This window comes from Chelonia mydas, chromosome 1 (genome assembly GCF_015237465.2).
Source record: "Chelonia mydas isolate rCheMyd1 chromosome 1, rCheMyd1.pri.v2, whole genome shotgun sequence".
NCBI lineage: Eukaryota > Metazoa > Chordata > Testudines > Cheloniidae > Chelonia > Chelonia mydas.
The window spans coordinates 267,787,813-267,811,417 of NC_057849.1; the positions used below are offsets into that span (position 1 = coordinate 267,787,813).

General features: G+C 43.9%; 1 pseudogene; it reads left to right on the plus strand.

Annotated features, from left to right (window-relative positions):
- Positions 1 to 7,618: 7,618 nt before the first annotated feature.
- LOC114018493 lies at positions 7,619 to 12,361 on the plus strand (annotated as a pseudogene).
- Positions 12,362 to 23,605: the final 11,244 nt, after the last annotated feature.

A 23,605-nucleotide genomic window follows, 5' to 3' on the forward strand; every position in this document is an offset into this window, starting at 1 on the left:
TGCTGAGGTGGGGGTGGCAACGTGTAAAGCATATAATCTACGTACTGCCCTAAAGAGTGTGCAGTGTAGACATACCCTAAATGTAGTTATATATACACAGCCACATACACCTGCAACCTCACTCCATGAGAAACTCCCTCATTAAAATGTATTTGTTCCATGGGGGGCCACTCAACTACCACGCACTAAACACACTGTACATAATAAATACACACACAAAAATTATCTGAAAAGAATATTATTAAGGTTGCAAAGTCAAGCACTCATAAAGTTAGGAAATGCCAGAATTAAGGTTACCTGTGCAACCTTAATTTGTGCTTGCCCATTATGATATGGTCTTTAATTACACAATCACATACTATTTTTTGAATAGTAACGTTAGGGAATTTAGAGCCACAGAAACTTCAGGGAATTTGGCTGGACATGTCTAGCGGGTTTCTACTGAGTGTGTGCAAACTGCAATTTTTCAATTTAGCCAGATTTGGATTGCTTTTTCACGGGCACAGTCAAAGGCACACCCCCGTCAAATGTCAAGTCCCTGCTCCAAAACAGGAGCTTCTCAAATAAAAAGTTGTCAGAATTTTTTCTAACATGGGCAAAATAATGTATTTTTCATTAGCCTCATTCTCTAAAATGGCTGAACTGTTTTGGCTGAAGTTTCCCAAAACCTTCAGCCTGAGGCAGATAGCCACTATAGAAAATTTCAGCGAAAATGGTTGAAGTTAGGCAAAGTTACAAGCAGCTGAAAACAGGGTTGTATAATGGGAAGTGTCGGGAAACATTAATAATAGGAAGTGTTACCAGCCCCACCTATAATAAATATAATTAATAATATTTAGTACTTTTTATCTGTAGCTATCCATACATTTTATAAAAGTGGGTAAATATTGTTTTCTATTTTACATAAATATATAGCGCTAGAATCCATCTCTGACACATAATATATGCATTATATTATAAACATTGTAGACAACAAATGAAAATATGACCCACAGAATAAAAAAGCCATCTCCCCAGTAATAAATCAAGATGAATATAGTATCATGTAACTACTCAAAGTCATTGTTCATACAAAAGATTGCTGAAAATGCAACTAAAACCAAATGCCAGCTCTGTTTTTCAACACCAACTCCCCAAACAACCAGCTAACTGCATATCCATATGAAAACCCACACAGAAAATATAGTGTAACTCCTACTGTATGAAAGGGATGGGGGTAGTTAAAAAGGATAATCTTCCTAGTTCTTACCAACAGCTGCTATCTTCCAGCATGTTAGTGTATCACCATAAACAAGGGAAAATAACCTCAGGCAGATTCCTATTATTGATATTTAAAAAGCTAACAGTGGCATGCAAATACAAAGCTTACTTCAGGAGCAAATGATATGAAAAATAAAGGGAGGGAGGCACTCCCTTACTTGTACTCTTGCTTGGGAATGTGTATGTAATATTCTGAAACGTGTAGGTTTTTCTGATTGTCTGAGGGGAATGTAACTACACAAAAAGATCATACTAACCCCGGTAAGCACTTTGTGTAATCTCCTCCATACAGGGTTGAAGAACGCAATTGGTGTTACAAAAAGAATAACTTACTGTTCCTTTAAAACAGAATGTTCCCAAAGCATTTTACAGAATAGAGAGAGAGCTTGCCACCAGAACTAGCTAGGTCTCAGGTGGAATGCTAGAGTTAATTAACACATGCCAACACTATGCTACAGGAAGTGCAGAGGAATATCATCTTTCAGTTGAAACTTCAGGGGAATTTGAGGAGGAAGAAAGAAGTTACCCTGCTGGGAACTAGCCAAAACAAATTCAATTAGTGGACCATTAAAAATCTGCCGCTGTCATTCCACAGAATCAGTATGCTCCAAAAAGTCCATGAGAAATTAAAAAAGATTGTAAATAGTTCTGTAGTGTTCGGGGCTAAATGTAGGTCATGCAGTTGGGCATTGACACCAATGTAATTTCCAGTGCACTGTGCTGGACAGCAAAGACATTTATTTTTAAGCAACCAACCCTGCAAACCCTTGGCATGAGGAACTCCCCTTGATAGCAGCAAGACCAACGGATAGAGGGCGTACAGCATTGCTCTGGCATAGAGGCATCTTGTAGACCCTCCAGGTATCTCGTAGGAAATATGCTAGAGAAAGACTAAGTAAGTTGTTCTCAACCTATTTGGGCTCAGGACCCATTTGTAAATGTTTATGGCCTGTTGCAACTCAATAAATAGTCTGTGGGTGGAGCCTCTGGGGCAGAGCTGTAACTAGGCATTTTAGCACCTGGGATGAGCAAGCATATTTGCACCAACGACCAGCAGTGATGCGTGTGGGGAGGGGGAGCATGCAGGATCACATGCCCCCCCAGATTTTTTGGTTGTGTCCCCCCAACCCAGACAGGCTGGTTGGCTCACTGAGGTGACTCAGGGAACGGAGGTAGTGCGCCTTCTCCAAGCACCTCCATGTGGGACTGGCCCGAGCTCGCTGGCATCGCCAGCCTGAGTCACCCCATAATCTTTGCACCCTTGGCAGCTGCCCTGCTCTGGTTACAGCCTTGCCCTGGGGTAGTTTCAGTCAGATCCTGTCTCCCAGGGAGGGGTGTGTGTGTGTGTGTGGGGGGGGTTGGTTCTGCCCGGCACTCACCCCACAGTGGCGGTTCCTGCAGCTCCTGTGCTGTGGGGCTGGCTGGGCTTGGCTCTCTGCTCCAGGCTTTGCAATCTCTGGTGCTATTAATAAGGTTCAAAAATAATGTCATAAGGAGAGTAATGGATTAGCTGAGTGCTGGCTGGTGTTATATGCAAAGACAACAAATGTCCCAATCTTTTTGGTTTTCACTGACTATATTCTAAGCAGAGAATGAATGGTGCGGTTTACTTTCCCCACACCCCATTTCTCACAGGATGGGCAACACTGGTCCTCACCTTGCTTATCTGGAGATGTCAGCAAACCTTGTCTAACAACCATGATTCAAGATCCTTCTCCTGATCACTGCAGATGTAGTTGCGGGGGCTGAACTGCAACACTACATGGTTCATCAGTGCCTCTGGAACTGACTCAATCTTTTTATTCTTCAGTGGTTATGCCACCATGTACTTTGAGAAGGTGTTATGCACTACCAACAAACACCGATTTTCACCAGGTGTTTCTGGTAGAGGGCCTTACAAGTCAATCTGTATGTGCTCCCAGGGTTTATTAGATTGGGACATTTCCCTCAAAGGAGTTCTGCCTCTTCTTGCTGCCACTTTCCTTTCTTGACAGGTGCCAGGAAAGTACACAGTCCTTAACATCTGCAGCCAGGCTCAGCCAAAAAAATCAGTTGGCTACATGGCTCAGTGTCTTTTCATACCCCAGGTAGCCTGCTAATGACACTGCAGTACCGCTCTCTGTCAGCTTGCTGGCAAGACAAGCCTGTTACCTTCATACATCACCAAGTTGGTAACCAGAGCCCAGATCAATGGATAATCGTTCCTGAATGGCATTGAACCTCCCCAGGCAGGTTCTCCTTCTGTAGCTCTGTTGGCACACCAGACATAACTCAGGGTCCTTAGACTGTTCTTCCCAGATGTGCTCACAAGACCAGCCTGAGTCTATTCTCACTGCCTTCCCCCACTGAGCGCATATGCAACCACATTTTGCTTTCCAGGTTTATGGTGAACTGTGAATGTATATTCAGAGAGTTTGTGTATCAATTTCCACAGGCCTCCTCCTGGGCGGTGCTTCATAAGAAGCCACTGTAGCGCACTCTGGTGTGTGTACACTGTGAATTCCGTACCTGCTAAGCAGGGACAATGGGCCTTGAGGGCCTCCGCAATAGCTAAATGCTCCATTTCTGTAGCTGAGCAATAAATTTCTCTCTCTTTTAATCTGCAACCTTCAAAAGCCACTACGCAAACTGACTTAATCAATTTGTTCAAATGTAAATCCAACAGCAAGTTTTGAGGCATTCCAGGTTACCATGAGTGGACAGGATGGAACTGGGAATTTAAACACAGCATGGTTTAGCAGTCCTTCATTCAGTAAATCAGATACTGTTTGGTATGCCTCCATCCAGACAAAATTGCCCTTAGTTAGGTGGTATAATGGTGCTGCCCACTCTGAGTATTAAAAAAAAAAAAATCTACTCGACTATTCTCAGAGGCCTTCAAGCTTCTGTACCTCCTCCAGGTTTGTATAATGTTCAGTTTCTGGGGCTCCAATCCATTTTCACTATACATCCTAGGAAGGTAATGTGACTCCTGGCAAACTGACATTTGTGCAAGTTTAGACCCTAACTCCTTAAAAAGCTTTAGAATCCTGTCCATGTCTACCAGTTATTTCTCCCATGTTTTATGGAAACAAATGAAGTAATCTAAGAGTGTGAGGATGTCTTCAGTTCTCACAATTTGGGTCAGATCATTTACTCCATACTGGAACTGTGTCCCTGGTATATTTACTACACCTCTGGTGCATTCATGAGACTGAAAGACATTCTGCAGAATTGAAACAGTCCCATAGGGTGTCACAAAGGCAGAGTTCTCTCAATCCTCAGGTGCCACTTTAATCTGATGGTTTCTAGACTCCAAATCAAAACTGCTAAAATATGTTGCTCCTGACATTGTGTCCAGTGTTTATTTTATATCATAAACATCTATTTCACAGCTTGGTAAATCTGTGGGCAGAAGAATAAGGCCCTAAAAAGAAGGGCCTCATGTTCACATCATTATGGATATTATATATGGCACATTGTGAAGACAGTTGCTTACTGGTCAGTCATGGGATGGCCCACTGGTTAAACATGTAGGGTGAAATCTTGGCCCTGTTGAAGTCAATGGGATTTTTTACACTGATTTCAATGGAGCTAGGATTTCATGACCAACCTGTTGGCTTTCGTGCTGGCCAGCTCCACATTGGATATCATAATGAAACATGCAGCAATGGGAATTAAAAGACCTCTGAACAAGATAACACTGCTTCAGTCTGATATCAATTCATCCAAAAGGATGCATTTACTGGATAAGTAAATCCTGCCAACACAGGATATGCTGTAAAGAATGGCAGATGCTTACATTCACTCATCAGTGACTTCCTGCATGATAACCTTAGTAATGAAACTGACAGGAGTGCCAATTAACTATCTACAGGTACTTTGCCCTTTCTATATATGCCTGTAAAACCCTGACTCATTGTCAAGAGGAGACCAAAGGAAGCAAAGTTGTACAATGCTGTCAATAAAAGTCTGCTCTCATGAAGTTTATTTGAGTAGCAGAATCTGAGTGTCACAAGATATAACTCTTAGAATAATTAGTTAAATGCAGCAAGCTACCTCTGTTCTAAAAACAGATGCCACATCATGCTGATAAAGGGGAAACATGTTTTGTTGCAGTTCTTTAACTGGTAGCCAGATGTGGTTAGTAGTGCTTTTCTCGTAGTTAAAGCTAACTCAGCCTAATCTATGCATTGCTTTCCAATTCCCAGATTTTGCTATGGAGATATAAACCCATCTGGCCCCATCGTATTTACCAGTGAAGTTTTGAGATGCAAACTTGAGTGCAAAGTTTATAATACTTGCACCTGAAACATTAGAAGTATTCTCAAAGTGTAAGTTTCTGAATTTTGGTAGCAGAAAACTGAATTTTGAAACGAAGTATGACATTAATGCAATGTTGTGGCTGATATATACATAAATCTGGAACTCTAAAGTCATGGCTCCAACTGCAAATGCCACACAGCCCGCTTATGCACATATAAGGGTTTACGCTCAACTGGCATAGTTAACTGAAGTCACTGAAATCAATGGAGCCACTCTGATTTACGGTGGCTGATGAACTGGCTATAGTATTTTGTATTACCTAACCATATATAGTGACCTATGTGCAGTGTAGTCAAGTAACCATTAAGGCGGGAATCATCACTTTGACCTTCTTGACACCTGTGCATTGTCATTCTCAATGGCATCATTGGATTAGCATAGTATTTTGCATTGAAGGAAGCAAAGATAAATGCTCCAGAAGGAACCGTAGCAAAGTTGGCAGGGAAATACTCTCCATTATGCAAGATTTGCTAGGATTACACATCGTTAGATTAACCTGTTTTCTTTAGTGCTAGATTAAGAAGAAAATATTGAGGGGGGGTGATGGGGATGGTATTTTTTTAGATGAAAAGACAGGTGAAGATACAGTTGACACAGTAATTGTCTTTCTGCCATGTGACAATTTTCTTAGCACACTTTATAGCTTGAGTCAAAGAGTATCTTGGAAATTATTACAATAAAGATGACCTCTGAGTTCCTCTTTGGTGCTGACAGTGACTATCAGATGCTATTTTATTGATTGTAATCTTATTAGGATACTAGGCACTTAAGAACATACCAGAAAGGCAAGTGAAAGAAGACAGCTGTGAGTTTAATTCCACTGTTTTACCTCTCAAATATAAAACATAGCACCACATATGATGCAGGGACCCCTTACTGCCATCTGGAAGAGGCCACATGGGATGCCCAGGATGTTACAGGAATCCCGTGGGTTGGATCTATGCATAATAATTCACTAAAGAGTAACGTGAGGTTTTACCAAGAGCCAGTAACCGAGTTATCACCATAGTCACTGTGACATGTATGGATGGATCATATTTAAGGAGCTGTGTTCTATTCTGAAAATTATGTTCTTAAGGCAGGTAAGCAGCAGGTGACATGTCTTAGACAGGTTCCTTTTAGGCAGGGGGTTACAGATGCTTATCTCGCTGTCTGATCATTGTGCATTGTGCGTCTCCCTGTGTATGCCTATTTGCATAGAGAGCCAGATGCTGGTTAACAGACAACAAAATCTGTATGTAAGAAGTATAAAGGAAAAAACAACCAGACAGGGAGTGTCCTGTTTATGAATAAGGACAATGGATTGTTCTTATATATCTACGGGTGCAGACAGACACCCTGGATCTTTCACTGAAGGGCAAGTTGACAGAGTGACTTGTCTCATGAATGGAAGATTACAGCCAAGTCTGGCTGTAAAACGCTGGGAGGATTTTGGCTGTAAAACGCTGGGTGAGCATTGTTCTATAAAGCATGCAAGTAGCTAGTTAAGTAATTCTAAGTTCTAGAATGCATCTTATGATTTTATTTTATGTGTAATCATTTGTTTCCAATACTTCTACCTGCTATCACTTTAATAATCTCTGTTCTTTGTTATATAAACTTGTACTTGTTTTCCTATAAACATATCTAAGTGCTGTGTGATAAGATGAGTAATGATCCAAGATAGAACTGGTATGCTGGGATGTACTGCTTCTTCCAAAGCAACAAATCTGTGTATGCTACTAGTGTCCAGTGGAACAGGGGGTGACCACTCCAGGGGGCACTCAGAGGGCTGGAGTTTGCCTATCGCTAACCTATAGAGAGAGAGCAGGGCCTGCGTAGGCCTAGAGGGGCATGCTTGTGTTACCTGTGGCATGTAGAGTTGCGGCGCTGACCCCCGGCAGGCACAGCTGAGGCTCCTTCATGCTAAGAGCAGGTGGTAGTGAGGTGCCTCACAACCCTGGGTGCCCCTGGGAAGCATCACAGTGTGTACAAAGGCCTTGTTCGTATAGAAGTTGAACCATCTATTGTGTGAACAGTTCTAACAAAATCTCCAGTTCTCCATTATGGGCAGATGCAGAACAATATTACTGTTGTAAATGACCTAGCTGAGAGCATCACAATGAGACCCACCATTTTCCGTAGATCTGAATATAGCATTTTGGCATTCTTGATATTCCTTGATGTTGTTTTCAATATTTAATAATTTGTTGGTGATGCCAGTTACCTTAAAAAACCCTATCAACATATTAATTCTAAATCTCTCCTTTTTAGATCTCGTGATATTTCTGTGCGGCACCACTATAGTTACAGCTAGAAACTACCGTGGATATTTCTACGTGGGACATAAGTTCTGCAGTTTCCAAGGATTTGCTGTCAGCTACTTCGGTAAGCAACAGCCAAGTGACATGTATCCTCCTCAGTTCTAATACATGAAATTTTGTATGTGTTGTGTTAGGTTAGAAAAAGTCATTGGGTTGGGTTAAAGAGTCCAAAAGAAGGATTAACCTAGCAATAGTTTTACAGGGCTAATTTTCTGTTAACTTAAAAAAAAATGAATTCACAGCTCAAAAATATAATTTTCTAAACAGTGAGACCATTAAATGAATGGAATGTTCTAGGGCTAAGTAGGATTGTTATAACACTGCTTAATGTTTGCTTTCCATCTCGAATTGTGACTCCTACTCTGAATCTATTAACCATTCACAAAGGACAGATTCTGCCAGCTTTTTTCATGCTGAGAAACAAATTACTTGGTGAGGAACTCCACTGATACCTGCAGTGATGTGGGCTGATATATTCCCATCTTGGATATCTGGCACCCTCTCTTATTGTCTGTGAAAGAAGGTATTGTCAATACTGGTTAGTATTAATTTTTTTAATAAGTAAATAAAACTAAATACAAATCTAATGTATTCATGCCTCAAAATATCCACTTTTAATACAGTGGGTAAATTTAGTGGGAGGGATAATAGCTCTTTAAAACAGTAGTAAGAATAGCAAAAAAATGTTCACTTTACTACAAATCTATCCTTTCCACTAAAGGGAAGAAAAGACCAACCAACCAACCAACCAACCAAAACCTCTAAACCAACAACAGTAACCCACAAAGAACCAGAAAGTCAAGAGAAAAGTGCCATATTTGACCAGGAGACCTGAATGTCTGATCTTTGTTAAAGAAGATTATATTTTAGCCACTAGTTTAACTACACATCAAGCAAAATCAAGATGATACTATTGGTCTGACTGAGTGGACCATGGGTCACCCAATGAAATTAATAGGCAGCGGGCATAGGTGCTGACTTCCCCTCTTTCCCATGGGTGCTTGACCACTCTTCCCCCAGCCCCGCCCCCACTCCACCCCTTCCATGAGGCCCTGCCCATGCCCTGCCTCTTCCCACCCCTTGCCACCCCTTCCCCAAAGTCCCTGCCCCAACTCCGCCCCCTCCCTGGCAATATTCCAACTCCTTCTCCAAATCCCAGCCCTGGCCCCAACTCTTCCCTGCCTCCTCCCCTGAGTGCGCCACGTTCCGCTCCTCCCCCCACCCCGAGCGTGCTAATGCTGCAAAACAGCTGATTGGCAGTGGCCGGGCGGGAAATACTGGGAGGTAGGTGAAGGAGCGGGGACGCGGCGTGCTCAGGGGAGGAGGAGGAGGTGGGGTGGGGGTGAGGGGAGCTTGGCTTCCAGTGGGTGTAGAGCACCCACTGATTTTTTCCCATGGGTGCTCCAGCCCCAGAGCACGCATGGAGTTGGCACCTATGGCTGTGGGTTTAAAACAACAATAACAAAAATTAAGAACTTCTTCACGCAAAGCAGTCAACCTGTTGGACTTGTTGCCAGGGGATGTTTTCAAGGCCAAAACTATAATGGGGTTCAAAAAAGAATTAGATAAACTCATGGAGGATAGGTCCATCAATGGCTATCAACCAAGATGTTCAGGGGTACAACCCCATACTCTGGATGTCCCTAAGCCTCTGACCATCAGAAACTCAGACTGGACCACTGAATAATTGCTGTTTTGTTCATTCCCTCTGAAGCCTCTGGCATTGGCCACTGTCAGAAGACAGGATACTGGGCTAAACAGACTATTGGTCTGACCCAGTGGTGAGCTGGAGCCGGTTCGCACCGGTTCGCTAGAACCGTTGTTAAATTTAGAAGTCCCTGTTCCGCGAGGGACAACCGGTTCTAAAAGGGCTTCTAAATTTAACTGGCCAAAAGTGGCGCCTTAGGCGCTGACTCCACGGGTGCTGCAGCCCTCGAGCATGCAAGGGGAAAACTTGGTGGGTGCAGAGCACCCACCAGCATCTCCCCACCCCACCCCCAGCCCCAGTTCACCTCTGCTCCGCCTCCTCCCCTGAACGCGCCGCCCCGCCCTGCTTCTCCGCCCCCCCCTCCGGGTTCCCGCGAATCACCTGTTTGTGCGGGAAGCCGGGGCAGGCTGAGAAGCGGCGGCTTCCCACTCAGGCCCAGGGAGGTGGAGGTGAGCTGGGGCGAGGGGGGGGGGCGAGGGGGGGCGCCACAGCATGTAACCCAGGGGGCGCAGGGGAACCACTCCCCACCCCAGCTCACCTCCACCACCCTCGGCCTGAGCGGGAAGCCGCGGCCTGCTTCTCTGCCCTCCCCAGCTTCCCGCCGAACAGCTGATTCGTGGGAAGCCGTGGGGGGAGGCGCGGAGAAGCAGAGTGGGGCGGTGGGTTCAGCGGAGGAGGCAGAGCAGAGGTGAGCTGGGGCCGGGCGCGGAGTGGGGAGCGACCAGTGGGTGCTCTGCACCCACCAAATTTTCCCCATGGGTGCTCCAGCCGCGGAGCACCCAGGGAGTCGGCACCTAAGGCGCCACTTTTGATGTGATCAGTGGGGGAGCGGCCGCTCCCCCTGCTCCCCCCAGTACGTTCCCCCGCCCCTAGGAGCCAGAGGGCCCTGCCGGATGCTTCCTGGGAGCTGCCCCAGGTAAGCACCGCTGGGACTCCCCACTTCACCCCCCGGCAGGTGCCTCTGGCTCTTAGGGGTGGAGTGGGCACCCACTACAGTGGCCCATGAGACCCTCCTGTCCGGTTCTGGGGGCAGTCAGGGGACAGGGGAGGGGGGGTAGATGGGGCAGGGGTTCTGGGGGGCGCATCAAGGAACGCGGGGGGGTTGGATGGGGCAGGAGTCCCGGGGGGCGGGGGTGGAAAACGACCCCCTCGTGGAGTGAGGAGGGAACCCGTTGTTAAGATTTTGGCAGCTCGTCACTGGTCTGACCCAGTATGGCCATTCTTATGTTCTTAAAATGTCTTAATCTCATATTTTGATTAATAATTTCTTATGGGCTTTTTTGGGTTTTTTTCACACTTACGAGATTTTCTGTTTGGAAAAAATTGCTACATTCTCGTGATTGATAGAGATTAGTACACACCAGGAATGAAATCCTGAATGGGAGTTTTGCCATTGACTTCAGTGGGGCAAGGATTTTACCCCAGATACTTTAAATCTTTCAGTAATGCCTTGCTATGAAACTTGGAGGCTGGTGTATGAATTAACTTTTAAACATTCTGATCTGATTGTTGCTCATATTATTTCTTGTAATTTGTCAAGTGTGGTTTCTCTTTGGTCCCTGTCTTAGCCTATGAAAGACACAATGCGGTATGCTAACTTACTGGAGCTCTAAAGTTCAGTCTAAAGAGAGGTTACCAGCTACTTGTTTTCATCTGTCTCATCTGGGCAGTGTCACCACTCTTTGGCTGGAGCTCTTGTATTCCTGAAGGAGTCCAAATCTCCTGCCCCATTAGCAGGGAATAAAGATCCTGGAGCAACTGTAGATGGCAGATTGTCTACTTCGTAGCCTGCTTCATTGTTCCTGTACTAATCACTGGATTTTCTTATGACAATGCCTTCAGTTCATTGCATAAGGTAGGTTTCAATTTATGCTTTTGCTGACTGTTTATAGTACCTTGCTCTTTCTGTACAGGAATTCTTAACATACAGCATAACCTACCTTGATTTTGACTCATTGAAATGGTTGATTATTTTTAGGTCTGATTAAATATTTTCAAAATTTAGATTAATTTTTTGTGCTTTTTTTTTAAATTTGATGAAAGTTTTTCAGGAAAAAATGTGTGTGTGTTACGTTTTTGTTTTGTTTTTTTTGCAAAATATATTCCGCATTGTTGACCAGCTCTATTTATTTTGTTGTACAACTCTTTCCATATATCATTTTATTTCTAGCTTATCTGAATCTCTTTGATGGGGAAAATAGGCTGCAAAACTCATGAGAACAGGGCCATTTTATAATATTGCAGCTTGTGAAAAGTTCTTAGAAGCCCCTGGTTCCTCAACACTCTCACAAGTATTGGTATGGAAGTGGGCGACCCTGGACTTAAATCACCCAATCTGCATCCTATGTGTAGATTCACTAATAGAAAAAAAACCCTTGGAAATGACCTTTGTGCTTTTTTAGTGATGTGCAAACTGGACCTGAAATGGCCACACACAAAAATCAGATTTTTTTTTTACTTTAGAAATTGAGATCTTGTGTATCAAGGAATACTTTATGGCAGCTAAGAAGTGAAATTACGGCATCATAAGATCCCAGAGACAAAAAGCTGAGCAAACCCAGAGGGGAAGGGAATCTTAGGGCATATCTACACTAGGAAATTAGGTCGAATTTATTTAAGTCAACATTTAGCCTCTGATTTTACAAAGTCGATGCTGCATGTCCCAACTATGCACATTCTGTCAGTGGAGTGCATTCTCACTACCATGGCTAGCATCGACTCAGGGAGCGATGCACCGTGGGAAGCTATCCCACAGTTCCTGCTGCCAATTGGAATTCTGGGTTAGGATCCCAATGCCTGATGGGACAAAAAAATTTTTGCGCATTGTTTTGGGTACATATCGTCAGCCTCCCATGATGCACTTGCCTCCTCCCTCCCTCCCTCTGTCCCTGAAAGCAATGGCAAACAATCATTTTCACGCCTAAGACTGGGTTACTCATGCAGACACCATAGCATGGCAAGCATGGACCCCGCTCAGCTGTACACTGTTGTTGTGAGCATCGCAAACACCTCGTGCATCGTCCTGCAGTATTTTCAGAGCCTAGCCAGGAGCCGCCTCGCAGAAGAATGTGATTCCATGCAAATAGCCATGCTGAAAGCCATGGAATGGAGCAATTTGCACATGCTGGTGGCGGCAGCCGGGCTTGCTGACACGATGGAATGCTGCTTCTGGGCCCAGGAAACAAGCACAGACTGATGGGACTGCATAGTTATGCAGGTATGGGATGAGAAGCAGTGGCTGCAGAACTTTCAAATGCGTAAGACCACTTTCATGGAACTTTGCGAATTGCTTTCCCCAGCCCTGAAGTGTATAAATACCAAAATGAGACCTGCTCTGACAGTTGAGAAGCGAGTGGCGATAGCCTTGTGGAAGCTTGTACGCCTGACTGCTACCGGTCAGTCAGGAATCAGTTTGGTGCAGGTAAATCTACCATAGGGGCTGCTGCGATCCAAGTAGCCAAGGCAATCAATTCACTTCTGCTAAGAAGGGCAGTGACTCTGGGAAATGTGCAGGACATAGTGGATGGCTTTGCTGCAATGGGGTTCCCTAACTGTGGTGGGGTGATAGACGGAACACACATCCCTATCTTGGCACCAGACCACCTTGCCAAAGAGTACATAAACCACAAGGGGTACTTCTCAATGGTGTTGCAAGCACCGGTGGATCACAAGGGCCGTTTTACTGACATCAACATGGGATGGTCGGGAAAGGTACATGATGCGCACATCTTTAGGAACTCTGGTCTGTTCAGAAATATGCAAGAAGGAACTTTCTTCCCAGTCTGGAAAATTATCATTAGTGATGTTGAAATGCCCATAGTTATCCTTGGAGACCCAGCCTACCCCTTGCTCCTGTGGCTCATGAAGCCATCACAGGTAGCCTGGACAGCAGTAAGGAGCAGTTCAACCATAGGCTCAACAAGAGCAGAATGGTGGTAGAATGTGCCTTTGGACATTTAAAGGGGCACTGGAGCAGTTTACTCACTAGGTTAGACCTCCGTGAAAGCAATATTTCCATTGTTGTTGCTGCTTGCTGTGTGCTCCATAATATCTGTGAAAGTAAGGGGGAAAAGTTTCTGGCGGGGTGGAGAGTTGAGGCAGATTTCCTGGCAGCCCATATTGAGCAGCCAGACACCAGGGCAATAAGAAGAGCACATCGAGGTGCACTGTGTCTCCGAGTGGCTTTGAAAACCAGTTTCATGAATGATCCAACACTGATGTGACAGTTCTGTGTGTTGTTCCTTACCAAGCTGCCCCGTTGTTTGCATGTACTGCCCTGTAAACTATCCCCCCACCAACCACAGCGTGCACAGTGAATAAAGAGCCTCTTGTCCTCAATTCGTGAATTTTTATTATGCTAACAAACACTGAACAGAGACAGCAATGAATAGCAAAGATAACCTGGGTGTAAGGGCCTGATAACATAGCGGGGAAGGGGCAAGGACAAATAGCTTATGTAACCTTTCTGCAAGGTGGAGCCAGCAGCAACAAGGGCCAGGTTCAGTATCTAGGGGTTCCTTTTCAACAATACAACACAAAACTGGCTCAAGCCCCCACCCAGTGACCTGGGACAATTACACACCACCCCTTGGCCGCCTCTAAGGGGCAACACTTCCCCTCTCGCAAGCACAGAGTCTGAGTGTAGCAAAAACTTTTAATAAAAGGAGGGAAATAACTCAGATTAATTTGGGAAAACATCGCAACTAGGGTTCATAAACACGAGCAAAAGACCCACCCCCAAGTAAGTTGGGCAGTGTCCTTTTCCCCTCAGGGTCTTAAGTTCAGCAACCCAAAAGTCCCTTTAACGTGCCCATCCCTTCTCTGTACCCCACTCACAGTTGCTGTCCTTAGCCAGAGCAGCCCCAGAATTCAGAGGTTCATCCGCAGAGTTCACCTACAACTGTGTGTGGAAGGCAGGTGGGCGTAAGGAGGCACCTTACACACTGAACTGCTCAGGCATTCACTTGTTGCCTCAACGGCCACTTGCCACACCTCTGTGGGGCTCTGCTGGGGCCCTCTCCACCAGCCACCCAGTTAGCCGCTTGCCACACCTCCCCAACAGCAACCCTGCTGGTCATGCCTCTCTGCTACCTGCCTGCTCACCAAGATGTCTTCAGGCCTCCCTGCCCCACTTAATGCAGCTCTCAGTGATTTCAGCTGTTAGGGGGGGGAGCCTCACTGCTGGTGCACAGTCTCTAGCAATAGAGGCACTATCCCAAAGTAGGTCTAATACTTAGACTTACATATCAGTGATTTTAGCACTGCAATGTGTAACAAGATTCTCAATTGAATCTAAATTAGCTCTTTTATTATACCATGGAGAGAGGATGGGTCAAATGGTATCTAGAGGCCTTAAATAAAGCCCACACCACAAATACCTGTCCCCACCCTCTCTCCACTCATTGAGCTTTGGAACCCATGTCCCCTGCCTAGCGAGTGCTGTTCAGTTGAGGGTGAGTCCCTCCATTGGGGTATGCCAGGTACAGTTCTGCTGCCCTCAGTTCACACAACAAGGATAGCGACCCTTTATTACTCCTGCCCCAATAACAAGGAGACTGGGGATCCAACACCAGCCACAAGTGATCATTTGGGCAAGCAGTCCCATCATGCTGAGCACCAAGGTAGGGTGGGTGTGTCCGTGCAAATGAGATCAGTTTCTGAAGTCTTTTTCCACAGCTCACCACTAGAAGTCTGGGAGAGCTCTCTCCTGACACTGCTTACACTTTATTGCACTGTCTAGCAATCAAAGCTGTGGGAATAAGAGCCTTCTGCTCCATGAACCATCCCCTGAAGTTGAGTTCAAGGGATCACAGAGCTTCTCCCCTTCTCTGCCCCGTCACCATTCTAGGGTGTCTGGGAGAGGAAGATATGGAACTTGGTGAGCAGGGCAGCTGATTCATCACCGATCACACGTTTTGGGGGAGCGATAGCTCAGTGGTTTGAGCTTTGGCCTGCTAAACCCAGGGTTGTGAGTTCAATCCTTGAGGGGCCATTTAGGGAACTGGGGCAAAAATTAGGGATTGGTCCTGCTTTGAGCAGGGGGTTGGACTAGATGACCTCCTGAGGTCCCTTCCAACCCTGATATTCTATGATCTAGCTGCCTTTCCTGCACCTCAAACAGATGCCTCAACAGTTTGCTCCCCCATAATCTGCAACATTTCCTTTTGCGTGTTATGCTCTTGTTCCCTGCATGCTTTTCTGCCTTCTTGGTTGGTGCACATCCTCTCCGACAGTGTAAGCCTCCATGCATTCAGCTGGGCCCTGTCAGTCTTAGAGGAACGCATCAAATCACAGAACATTGGGCAACCTTATCAGCTTTTTTTGCCTTCTAATCTGGGACAGCCTTTGTGCTGGTGTGGAGGAAGTACCCACTGACAAGGTTGCAGCTGCAAGGAAAAATATACATTGTTTAAAACAGAAGGTTAACTCTTGGAATGAATGAAACACTTCACAGCAGTAAATACATTTCCTGAGGTACATGGCCGCATTTTGTCTTTTAAAAGAAGCGCCTACCAGTAAGGTACAACACATGGCGGAGCGCTGGGCAGCAGATTTCGGTTTGCAGGCAGGCATGGTAAGCACACAAGAAAGGGTAGGCGGTGTCACGGCACACCTGGGAAAATTTTTTGGTAGGGAACCTCTTGGCACATAAACAGGCTTTTCCGGGGATCACCCTTTGCATAGCTGGACTGGCCACCACTGTATCCCAATTGTTTATCTCAGATTAAACATTAACCACAATTGCATTTAACCCCTGTAGTGTTATTACAAGTGTGCACTCACCAGAGGTGCCTTCCCCGCCATCACAGTCCTGCACCAGTGGGTCGTGGAAGGGGATTGGCTCCAGGGTTAGGAAAAGGTCCTGGCTGTCGGGGAGAATGGATCCTCCACTTGCCTGCTGCACATTCTCCTCCTCCTCCTCTTCCTCATCAACAGTGTCCTCCTCGTTGTTGCCTGTGGCCGCCTGGGGCCCCTGGGAAGTATCCACGGAGAGTGTTGGGGTACTGGTGGGGTCCCCGCCTAGAATGGCATGCAGCGGCATGTTTGTGGCTCAGAACCAGAGCAACTGTTCGCCTCCCTTGTCTTCTGGTACGCTTGCCTGAGCTCCTTTATTTTCACACGGCACTGATGTGTATCCCTGGTATAGCCTCTGTCCCCCATGCCCTGTGTGATTTTGGCATAGATGTCAGCATTTCTTCTGCTGGTTCAGAGCTCTGCCTGCACAGACTCTTCTCCCCGCACACCAATCAACTCCAAGGTCTCCAGTATGCGCCACGCTGGAGCGCGTTTGCGGCCCTGGGCAGGCATGGTCAGTGTGCTGGTCAGCTCTGCGTGCTGATCAAACAGAAAATGAAATTCAAAAGTTCCTGGGACTTTTCCTATGTACCTGGCTGAAGTGCAGTGGAGTTGAAAGTGCTGTCCAGAGCGGACACATTGGAGCACTCTGGGACACCTCCTGGAAGCCAAACCCATCGAATTACACAGCGTTGTGTCTACGCTACCCCTAATTTGACCCTGGAAGGTCAACTCTAGCACTACTCCTCTCACCGAGGTGGAGTACAGGCATCAATTTTACAAGCCCTCTAGGTTGGCAGAAAGGGCTCAGTAGTGTAGACACGCACATTATAAATTCTACCTAACATGGCATATGTCAATCTAATGCCGTAATGTAGACCAGGCCTTAGACACTTTGATTTTGTTTGGAGTTAAATAGGCACTAAAAACAATCAAATTGGAAAAACATTGCCATTTGTTAAAGATTCAACCCCCCTGCACCTTCAGTTAAGGTGTAAGGCCTCATAATATACATACTCTAATGCTCCTTTTCAGCAAAATTAGGGAACATCAGAGTTGACATTAAAAAAAACTATTAAAATAAAAAAGGTCCTCCTTATACATCACAAAGAAGCAAAAAAGGGCACAAACCCAATTTTAAAAAAAAACCAAAATTTCACGTTTCCACTAAAGAAAAAAAATATTTAAAATAGCCATCAACACATTGTCAAAATAGTAACAGGAAGCTTCAGTACTGGAATAAAAAGAATTTAAATATGTGGTGGGTTTTTTTTTTGTTTTTTTTTTGTGGCAAACAAATAGGAACATCAACATTGTAACAAAGTATTTTCACTCAGAGAAATTCGTACATGCAAGTGTGGGGTCAATACTACAGTTAAGCACTTATTTTAAGCTGAACATAAACACAACTTCAGAACTGAATGAAGCAGAGAAGAGACGGAGTTGTAACTAAAATAAAAATATTCTACCAACGTTGAAAGGTTGGCTGAGACTCACAAGCTTTGTTTATGGCACTTCTGATGACTAACTTTTATAGTCGGCAGACGATGCCATCTGCAGTATGCCAGCAGCATTTCTGTTGCCATAAAAGAAAAGCAAATGTACTGAAGCTGCCAAGATCATATAACACTCACACTACACATTAAATAATGCATTTTCAAAATTCATTGCTTATTTGTGAAAGTATTTCCTACAATTTCCAGCTACAATAAAACACTGCTTAAAATATAGGAAAGCTGTTTAAAATGGAAAAAATGGCATTGTGCCTGAAACTTGAGGGAATAAGAATTCTTGGGTGAAATTCTGGTCCCACTGAAGCGAATGGAAAAAAACTCCTATTGATTTCAAGGGAGCCAGCATTCTAGTTCTGGTATTTAAATTTTGTTTACAAAGGGCTAGATGTAGAGCACTTCTAAGATCAGAACCAGGGTGTTCAAGAGAGGAAGGAAGGTCTTGTGGCTAAGGATTTGCGTTGCGATCTGCATTCAGTTCTTAGTGCTGCTGTGCATTTCCTTTGTAATGCTGCCCTTGTTACTTAATCTGTCTCTGCTTCAGTTCCTCATTTGTGAAGTGGGGATACGAATGCTTCCTTTTTTCCATGCTTTATTTTTCTTGTCTACTCAGAGTGTAAACTCTTCAGATAAGGCACAGGCTGCAGTAACATTTAAGTGTCTAATGCAATGGGGCCCTGATATTAGATGGGGCACTAGTTGCTACTGTAATACACAAATAATATTGCTATTAGTAGTCAGGCATATTAGAAATAATAAATTAATAAGGTCACCAGCCTCAGCATGAAAGAGCTGAGCAGCACTCCTTCGGGAATTATTTTGTCCTCCCCACTAATGACAAATTAATCATATTTCGTTTGTTAGGACTGTCCTCCTCATTAACTAATTCACAGTGATTCCTGCCCTTCTGATACTGCTCCCTGCTTAATACCCTGCAGTGAAACTAGAAGAACTTTTAAGGTTATTTATAGTACATATGTAGGTCATTATTTTGAAATGTAACTAGTGTTTTTAGATGTCTCAGTTTTGGGGCTTTGAGACACCTTATAGGGGCCTAATTTTCAGAGGATGGGAGCTCCTGAAAATTAGGTCCATTTTAGGAATCTTACACTGGGCATCCAGAAGTTGAGAGAGTTTCGAGCTGTGGTGATGGTACTCGCTATGGTGATGGCTTTTCTGATCTGCTGGTTGCCATACGCTCGCTTTGCTGCTGTTGTCCTTGATCCAGCACATACCATTTCACCTCTAGCTGCAAAGTCCCAATGCATTTTGAGAAGACCAGTCTTGTTTGCAGCCCAATCATATGCCTTTGCTTCAACAAGCAGGTACCACGCTACACATCAGTCACTTAAACGTTACGCATACGGAGGCTTGAACTGAAGGGTGGCCTTGCTGTCTGGTGCTCATGATCCAATTATTTGGTAACTCATCTTTTTATAAAGAGGTTAAGTGGTTCATTACAGTGGGGCAGTAGTACCACGTCAGTTATTAAATAATCTCTGTATCTCATACACACTCCTGCTTTCTTTCTCTCACGCACACACATGTCACTCCCGCCAAGGAGCCCTATTCCTTTGCTGAAAGATACAGGAGTCAATGGGAGTGCTTGAACCCGATGTGTTAATCAGTCCTCACTTAGGCTACGTCTACCTTAGGAGCTAGGGGTGTGATTCCCTCGCTCATGTACACGTACTTGCGCTAGCTCTCCCTGAGTAAGCGTGAGTGTACGTAGCAGCGTAGCCATGGTAGCGTGGAGGCACGGCTGAGCTGGGCTGAGGACATATCCACCGATTTCAGGCCTCTCTGTCCTCGTGCCTTCGCTGCCACAACGGCAGCTACACTGTGTATGCTCCTGCTAGTTCAACGAGAGCTAACGTGAGTATGTGTACACGAGCAGGGCAAACCACATGCCCTGGGTCATACTGTAGACATAGACGACGAGTGACACACATGCTGTGCAGAGGGCCGCATAAGGCCATGCACAAATAAGTCCCACTTAAGGCTCCAGTTCTGTAACTGACAGCGTGTAGGTGAGTGCTTGTGCCTTTGTAGAGCTCCATTGTTGACTCAGTGTCCACTTGTATCGTAAGTTACTACTCAATGTGAGTAAAGGTGGAAGGATTTGACCCAAAACATTTTACAGTTTTAGCTCGATATGTGATTTTGCATCCCACTTATTTCTGTCTTCTGGTTGATAGAAGTAGTTACTTTAGCAGTTTATTTTAAATATTACCATTGTTTAGTTTGACTCAATCAAATCAGACAATTCTTTTTTATCACCATTTGTCACGCTACAACTTAAAAACAATCCAAAATGAATGATCTAGTAGAGACTTAAATCAAGAGATATTATAGATATTCATCCCTGTTCTGCCTGAAGCTCTGAATTATTTTAAAATGCTGTCTTAGGATACCGAGAATCAAAGAATTTATCACCATTTCCATTACCCTTAAAAAGAATAACAATAAATACCATAGCTTCAAAAATGTCCGCGTAGAGGCTATTCATATATCAGCTGCTTGAGAGGAAAGATATACTGCATAAGAAGGGTGATGACAGCTGTCAGAGAATGCATACAGCAGCCCTCAAGGGAGAGACAGAGAAAAAATCCTGACCCTCAGATGGCGGAGGCAGAGAGAAACATAAATACTTCCTGCCAAAGACAGTATTCTAAATCATTCTTGTAAAAAAACCCTGCTTTATAAATAAATACAGTTGTGGAAATGCATCTAAGTGCCATTGCCCCAAGAAATTTTTGAAAAATTAAGGTGAAATCCAGGCTTCAAAGTCAGTGGGGATTTTGCCAATGATTTCAGAGGGGCCAGAATTTCACTGTAAAAATTAAAACCTTCCCTTTTCCCCCCATCTCACTCTTTGCCCGTTAAGATTCTCTAGCTTCTTTATTCTGATCATTTTGCTTTTTAAGTGGCTAGAGCAGTGAATGTTACAACACAAATCGGGTACATTAACCCAAAGAGCAAAATGATCAAAATGGGTCCTAATCTGGGTCATGCAGTTGTCACATGTAGATGGACATTTTGTGAGTGCAAAGCAGGTAGTTAGAAACCCCGCTTCCTGTTTGGTGTGCACTTTTAAAGAGTGTTTCCATATGAAAATTTAGTGTCCAGTCTGAAGATATTTGAAAACCTGGCCTGAAGTATGTCTACCTATCTATTGTAATATGGCTATCATTTTGAATAATCCATTGGTACTGAATGGTACATATATTAGCAGTGCAAACAGTGATGGGCCCCTTCCTGCAAGACGAAGAACACCTGTTTCAAGATTCTGATCAATTTCCACTAACTTTAATGAGAGGGGCTTAGAACCAGTATCTTGAAATGCTGGCCTTAAGGAATTTATATTATGGAGGAACTGGTCGTGGCTCCATAGTTAAGGTTAAATTGAATCTTGCATGTAAAACAGTGATTTAACTTCTTTGATATTATATATATATATGAAGAATGTAGTGTTTCTTTACCAATCTTATACACCTTAATCTTTGAGTTGAAAATTAATTTTCTGAGAATTTACAAGTCATTCTGTTTGAGTTAACATTGATTTTACACTGGGTCCTTTAAGAAGTATAGAATCCTAGGTAAGGTAATTTTTGTCCTGGGCACAGTTAATAACAGAATAATAAAAACTCTTCAAACTTTCCATATATTTAAAACGTATAGAAATCTAGGGCATAGGCTACATTTAAAAAATAGTAAGTAAAATTCTTGTATCTCTTTGTATCAGACCAACAAATAGAACCAAGTCAATAACAACTCATGTCACTTTTAAGTGGGGCCATTGTGACATCAGAAGTAACTCAACCAGTCATAAAATTTTCTTAGCTAACTTATGTGCTAAATTTTCATTGGTTGAAATGAGTCAGGAATGTAGGTTGGACAGTATGCAAGCTGGAAGTGTTCACTGGTAGATTAGTTGACCCTCAGAAGTCACAGGTTGGCCCCAGCTATTACTGTTAAGAGTAGTGTGACTTCATGTAAACAAAACAAAGACCAGATTCACCCATATACTCTGGCTGTTTTGTACTGCTCCAGTGACACAAAGTAGCTGTAATCCTCATGTAGCTGGCCAGTAGGTTCCAGATGCTTGTGTTGCTCCAGAATGTCAGTGCCTACAGGTGAATTTGTCCTTAAAAATTAAAATACCCACAAATAATTTAAGGCTGATAGTCCCTGTCTTCAATTTGTTATAAATATCACATGCTGGCATTCTCTTTGATATTCCTCATTTAATGTTCATGTATGAAACTTGTAATCATTTAAAAAATTCCTACATTAAACTGAAATTAAAGTTGAGAGTACATATCAGTAACTTAAGGGTTAAAAATATCATAGAGATGCTATGTATCTGTAGTAACTGTTCCCAAAATAAGCACTATAAACCCAAGAATTCAAAATTAAGGTTAAATTTAAGAGAAATCCAAACATGCTGCAGTATGTAAATGCACAGTTAAAGCACCAGAGCAACCCTGCCTCTGACCTGTAGTAACACCATGAGAGGGATGGCATGAGAAATTAATCTCTTTAAAAATCAGATTTCTTCAACTTTGGCATTTTTTTGTTTGTTGTCCCAATCATAACTATACAGTTATTGCATGGCATTGTGATATGGTAGAGTTAAGTTCTTACTGAAGTAATCTTTTTGCAGTTAAGTCTCTTGTAAAGGGCCACCATTAACTTGAAATCTTTGTGACTTTTTCAGAAGTGCCTAAATATCTTAGAAGCCTGGTTCCATTTTCAAAAGTGACTTAGGTGCTCAGAAGACTAAATCCCATTGATTTTCAAGGAGCTGTAGGCCCATAAGAGCCACAATTTTAAAGGTATTTGGGAGCCTAAAGATGTAGATTGTAAATCTCATTAGGCACCTATCTGTATCTTTAGGCACCTAAATACCTTTAAAAATCTGTTCCCAAGAGCCTAAGTCACTTTTGAAAATGGGACTTAGGAGCCTAAGATACTGAGGCCCTGTTAAAAGTGTTACCCCCAGTCAATTTTTAAAAACATGAATTAAATGTCATTTCAGGCAGTAGTCCTGACTCCAAGTCCTCTTGTCAATTGTTGTGCCTTTTCATTTCCTGTTTTGACATACATTTTTCTCTTCCTTTTTACTATGCGAAAGGCCCCACACAAGCAGTAGGAGAAAGAAATTAACAATGGCCACAGCCCTGCAGTTAGATACATGAATCCAGGGTTCTATGCCTGGACAGAGGCCTGTTGAAAACACAGAGACTCCATCCAGGCCAGGGGTATATGCTAACACACATTCTCTCAGGGTTGCATATTTTTATAGTGCAGGTTGTTCCCACACACCCCTTCCAGTCAGGTGTGGTGTTGTAGGTGAGCCCTGCTTCCATTCATTTCCCTGCACCTGGAATTTAAGCAAGCCCAAGCATGCCTTCACGTATTAAAGAGCACTCTCTCCTCAGAGAGGTGTGTGTCTCATTTATTTAACAGAAAACAACACCACAAAACATAAGTGAGACTTTCAGTCAGATTAACCCGGAAAACCCTCTACCTCTGGGTTAATCTGTTGTATGTCTTGCCCCTTTGGCTATGGAACACTCTCAAGCTGAATTCCTTGGCTGGAGCTTAGGCCTCTGCTTGGTGTTCTGCTAGATGCAAGTCTTCCCCCGAGAGTGCATTGCTCTTCACCGAGTGTACTCTTCACTGAGTATGTTCTCCTGGGCTGCTCCTGTCCCTTTGCT